General features: G+C 40.7%; 1 pseudogene; it reads left to right on the top strand.

Moving 5' to 3' along the window:
• Nucleotides 1-487: 487 nt before the first annotated feature.
• On the top strand, nucleotides 488-982 carry LOC101085050 (annotated as a pseudogene).
• The last annotated feature ends 5418 nt before the right edge of the window (nucleotides 983-6400 follow it).

Below are 6400 nucleotides of genomic sequence, written 5' to 3'. Positions count from 1 at the left end.
AGACAGCTTGGAGCCTGGAGCCTACTTCAGATTCTGTGTCTCCCTCTCTCTGCCCCTCACCTGCTCACACTCTGTCTCTCTCTCTCAAAAATAAATAAACATTAAAAAAAAATTTTTTTAAAGAAAAAGAAATTTCATTTATAAATAAGGATAAAAACATTTTTTAATGACATCAAATAAATTCTGGCAGTGCATTAAAAGAACAATTCATCATAACCAATTTTTAAATCACTAGCAGGTCATGTCAATGTCAACATGCATGAGGGAATTCAATAATTTTCCCAATGTAACACAAAACTCTCCAAGATCTCTCCCTCCATCTCTCTCTCTCTCTCTCTCTCTCTCTCTCTCTCTCTCTCTCTCTCTCACACACACACACACACACACACACACACACACACACACACACACACCACATACACACAGAAGCACACTGTGACCATATGAATAAAACATATCAAAGATACATCCGGGCCCTTTCACAAAGATGGCTTGGAAGGTGAAAAAGGAAGCCCCTTCCCCTCCCAAAGCCAAAGCCAAAGCCGAAGCCGAAGCCAAAGCAAAGGCTCCGAAGGCCAAGAAAGTGGTGCTGAAAGGCATCCACAGTCATAAAAAAAAGAAGATCCACAAATCACCTACATTGCAACAGCCCAAGACACTGTGTCTCTGAAGGCAGCCCAAGTATCCTGGAAAGAGATCCCCGAGGAGAAACAAGGTTGACCACTACGCCATCATCAAGTTCCCCCTGACTGCTGAGTCAGCCATGAAGAAAATAGAAGACAACAACACACTTGTGTTGATTGTGGATGTCAAGGCCAACAAGCACCAGATCAAACAGGATGTGAAGAAGCTCTATGACATTGACATGGCCAAGGTCAACACTCTGATCAGGCCTCACTCTGAAGGAGAAAAGAAGGCATATGTTCAACTGGCTCCCAACTATGACGCTTTGGATGTTGCCAACAAAATTGGGATCATCTAAACTGAGTCCCACTGGCTAAATCCAAATTTTCTCACCAAAAAGAAAAAAAAAAAAGATACATCCAGTTTACTCCCAGAATCCTTTCTAGCTTTCTTTGTGCTTTTTCCCATTCCTCATCCCAACAGGAGTAGAATTAGCATTTGAGGAAAGACCATTCTGCTCTGTGTAAACCTGACTCAGGCATTGTAAGATATTTATCATTTCTGACCCTGGGTATTAAATTTCACAGCACTCCTAAATCACTGACAACTGCAAGCCCTTATATGTTTCCAAGTGTCTGTGAGGATAATCCATCCCTCATTAAGAAACACTGGGAAGAATTCCAGAGAGCTACCCCTGCACCAGTATCCCAGCAACTACCAGGAACTCTCACCTCCTCCTCAGATGACCTATTACCAGTTTTTTTCTGCCCCTCCATTCTAATCCACCCTCTTCAGAAACTAAAGAGGACACCATCATCTTAGTTCTGTTGGCCTTTCTATCTGAGTATGCTAGAATATCAGGCCCAGAAAATGCAATACGCACCTCCATATAAAATGCAGAAGAGAGCAGCAATATCCATGCGGTTTTCTATCATGTGATTTTGTCAATTTATATGGGCATTGAGAAAACAGAGTTCCTGGGGCACCTGGGTGGCTCAGTCAGTTAAGTGTCCAACTCTGGATTTTGGCTCAGGTCATGATCTCACGGTTCACGGGATCGAGCCCACTGACAGTGTGGAGCCAGCTTGGGATTCTTTCTCTCTCTCTTTCTCTCTCAAAAATAAACAAACATTAAAAAGAAGGAGGAGGAGGAAACAGAGTTTCCACAGAATCAAAAATGGCAATCTACCAGGATTCATTAGGTCAAAATATTTGCCACTCACTGGAGTTCTTCTCCACTGATTCTCGGTATACAAATGCTCATGGCACTGGCTCTAAAGACAGAAGGCTATAAATCCAAACTCCACAATGCCTTTATTCTATCTGCCCTTGGGCAATTTATTAACCCCTCTGACCTTAGTTTTCTGCATCTATAAAATGAAGGAAAGTTATCACAACAACCCTGCGAGGTAGATAGTGAGATGTTTCTAAGATGCTCAGCGTAGTGGTTGCTATGTACTAAGGGCTCAATAAGTGTTAGCTCTTTTATTATCTCCTCTAAACACCAAGCTAGCATATACTTCCATTAAGCAGGTTTCCATATTTATTATTAATTCTAACAAGCTAATGCATTTTAAATGTTCCCTTTGCATATTTTAAGGAGCTTCAGTTTTACATCAGTGTGAAAAGAAACATAAAACTTACTCTTAAAAAAAAAAAAACAAGAATTACTACTGAGGTGCCTGGGCTCAGCCAGTTAAGCAATCTGACTCTTGATCTCAGCTCAGGTCATAATCTTGCAGTTCGTGAGTTCAAGGCCTGCATCGGGCTCTGCGCTGATGGTGCACAGCCTGCTTGGGATTCTGTCTCTCCTTCTCTCTGCCCCTACCCTGTGTGTGCTATTTCTCTCTCCCTCTCTCTCGCTCTCCCTCCCTTCATCCCTCCCTCAAAATAAATAAATAAACATTAAAAATTAAAAAAAAAAGAGTTACTGCTAACTGCCTATCTCCTCAAAAAACTCTGAGTACTGATGGCAGAAAACAGATCATCACAGTGAATCCAATGCCATCACACCGCAGACACTGAATAGTTACTTAGTAAATGTGGAAGGAATGAAAAACCTTCATGGTCATCTAATGCCTTAGAAGGGCACTCCTTAATATTTTAAATGGATTACTTCTAACAGTCACTACTACTCTAAAAGTAGGCATGGTCAGCAGCTGACTAGGTATACCATGACAGCAGACACATCCTATACACAGAGGTTGGTGAGAAAAAGTAGAAAAAAAACAAAAAAACAAAAAACAGAAAAGCCATAGAACACACTAACATCCATGTAAATTAACAATACTTACATGTCAGTTGTCAAAACTCACTGAAGAGTATCCTCAAAAGTCAATCGCTTCTCTGCTTGTAAATTTTAACTAAGACAACTATAAACAAATATGAAAATCTAATTAATAACATGCATGCTGAAGTTTTAGAAGTAAAGGGCACCAATGTCTGCAATTTACTTTGAAATGCATCTAGAAATTAAGATTAACAATGTATGGATACAGGGATGAAAAAATGAATGAATATGGGGCGCCTGGGTGGCTCAGTCGGTTAGGCGACCGACTTCAGCCCAGGTCATGATCTCAGGATTCGTGGGTTTGAGCCCCACGTCGGGCTCTGTGCTGACAGCTCAGACCCTGGAGCCTGCTTCCGATTCTGTGTCTCCCTCTCTCTGCACCTCCCCTGCTCATGCTCGCTGTCTCTCAAAACATAAATAAATGTTAAAAAAAAATTAAAAAAAAAAAAAGAAAAATGAATGAATATACGATCAGGTAAATATACCAAGATGTTATTGGTAAAATCTAGATGGTGTTCACTGCACAATTCTTCCAACTCTTCTGTATTTTGACAATTTTTCACAATAAAATGTTTGCGGGGGGGGGGGGGTGGGGTGGGGAGGGTATGTATGCAAAACCATGGTTATTTTCTAAGTATACAGCCAGAAACAGGATATATACTGAACACATCGAATAAGTGCCTGGCACACAGTAAGCACTATTATCAGAGGGGGTGCTCATGGATGAGAGGAGGAAAATGCAAATAAAATGTGGAGGTAAAAGAATAAATGAAAAATAGCAAAGAGAAGTCAGAGTATATATGGCTACTCTCCCATCTGTGCAGATAAGTAAACTTCATTAACGTCCTCTTTCAGATCATTAGCATTTTTACCTAGAATTGAAAAAAAAGCTTATTTTTCAAAACATGGTTAATATTTCTTGCCAAATATGGTTAATGTTTTCTCTGTTTATGCAAGTTTTTTGCTGAGTCTTCCGTACGTTTTTTTCTTCTAATTTTGTTTTGACTCCAACTTGTCTTTCACCATGTTTTCCATGATTCTTAGCCCTGCCGCTGGCCTCAGTCCTTTGCAGGAAAGCAGTGTGCAACCTCCTCATGTGAAAGGATTTCAATATAAAATGGAAACAAGGATAGAAAAGGAGAATCTCAAGCACGTGTCCTCAGGAAAACAAACTCAATGACCAAGAGACTAGTTTCCCATAAATGCTTAATTTACAGCAAACCGAAACTTATCGCTCAATCAATGAACAGCCACCAAGAACCTATCCCCATCCTCAAGCCAATGGACTTGCTGTTTAGACTCCTGCTAACCTAACGCTTCTCTGCACTCGTGGCCCGTAAACATGGCCTGCCCCAAAACCCTCAGGACGCGCCTTGAGCTTGCTATAGTTCGTGACCCAAATTGCAATTCCTCTGCTATTCCCCAAATAAACTCACTTCCTGGTAAGTCAAGGCACCTTATTGCCTCCCTTTACCTCTTTGTGTAGGTTGACACTCACTTTAGGAGCTTCTTCTCATCATTGTTAACTTCAGGAATGCCAAGAAGAGACCTATACTCAGGTGTATGGCAGACAGTGAGGCAGCCTGTCTTAGTGAGGACATCAGCAGGTGGGCTGGGAGTTCTGATACCACCTTCAGTGAGTGAGTGATCTCAGGCAGGTCACTTAGTCTGAACTTTGTTTTTCTTATCAAAAACTTGGAATAATAACACCTATTTCACAGAGCTGTGATAAGAACAAATAAGACAATGAGGCTATAAATATCCTATGTACGTGCTTAGAAATTATCCCTGGGCTTGCTTTCATTCTCTACAAAATTTTAATTTTCTCCATGTTCTCCTGGATACTTTCTTTCATGTATATATGGATGTCATTAAAGCAGTTCCTGAGAAAGTTTCAGAACCTCACAATTGTCACAGTCTCATACATAGGGATTCTGTCAATATGCTGCCCCTTAAAGTAGCTCATAATTGTTTAGTATAGTATCTTTAATCTTCTCAAGTTACTTCATTGTATCAATTCTCTTTTTAGAATGAAGCATGTCTAAAAGCTCTAATTCTTAACATGTGCTCTTGGAAATCGGCATTTGATTAGGACCAGAGAAAATGAGTTATAGAACACGTGACAAGGTTTCATACGTTCTTGATCAATATAGTCTGTCATTAATATTTTTCTTTGTTCTTTAGAACAGCAATTTCCAGTGAGGGTTGCACATAATCCAGGGAATAAACCAAACTGATTCATGGAACAAAAAAGAAAACACGGAAAATACTATTTATATTTTTTGCCTCATTCTTTGGAATTTTGATTTTTGTGTATTGTACTAGAATATGAATTCATCAAAAAAGTTTAGAGGTGTCTGGGTAGCTCAGTCAGCTGGGTGTCTGACTCTAGGTTTCAGCTCAGGTCATGATCCCAGGGTCATGGGATCAAGACCCATGTTGGGCTCCACGGTATGCATGGAGCCTGCTTAAAGATTCTCTCCCTCTCCCTCTGCCTCTCTGCCCCAGCTCACACTAAGATTCAAAAAAAATTTTTTTTAATTTAGGAGCTACTGTATTGAACTTAGAGTGTATTAGGAAGTCCCAATTCCTTTTTGCTCCTTGATTTATAAAATGAAGTTATCACAATAACAACTTACAAGGTATGGTACGCCTGGGTGGCTCAGTCATTTGAACGTCCAGCTTCAGCTCAGGTCATAATCTCGTGGTTCGTGAGTTGGAGCCGGCCTCGAGCTCCTTGCTGACAGCTCAGAGCCTGGAGCCTGCTTCCAATTCTGTGTCTCCGCCTCTCTCTGCCCCTCCCCCACTCATGCTCTTTCTCTGTCTCTCAAAAATGAATAAACATTAAAAAATTTAAAAAAAATTTTAAAAACCTTACAGGGCCAAAAGAATTTCAAATACAGAAAATAACCATTCCATTCATTGGGTACTAAGTGTTTTACGGGACTGAAGTCATGATTTTCTTGACAAATAATACTGGCCAGTATTCTCTATCAAGTTCTTCGTAAGAGAATAGTGATAAGACAAATTAGAGCTTCTAACCCACAAGTCAAAGAAATGTTTCTGAAACTCTGGACTATACCACTGTGGGGTTCTTGGTGGGGGGAACACTCCTCTTGGAAATAAGCAGAATCACCTGACTAAAAGGTCTAAGGTCAGTAAGAAATAGCAGGGTTACACCTTCAGCCCTCATCCTCTCATTCCCTAATCTGTTGTTACAATTTATGCTACTGCTGCGCCTTTCTGAGTATCTGAAAACCCCATTATAGCTTGAGGGCAACGTGGCATAGAGTTAATGTGGGGGGGGTGGTGGGCAGAGGCAAGACTAGAAGGGCTTCAGAAGCTTGAGTTTCAGTCCTGCTTCCACTGCTTACTGAATGAGTGACCTGAGAGAATTCTCTTAATCTCTCCAAACTTTGATTTCCTCATCCTATAAAGAGGACACAGTAATAATCCCTGCCGTGCCTACCTCAAAGGGCTGTCAAG

Source organism: Felis catus, chromosome B4, assembly GCF_018350175.1.
Source record: "Felis catus isolate Fca126 chromosome B4, F.catus_Fca126_mat1.0, whole genome shotgun sequence".
NCBI lineage: Eukaryota > Metazoa > Chordata > Mammalia > Carnivora > Felidae > Felis > Felis catus.
Note: the sequence above shows the minus strand (reverse complement) of the source record. Positions and strands in the feature narration are given on the sequence as shown.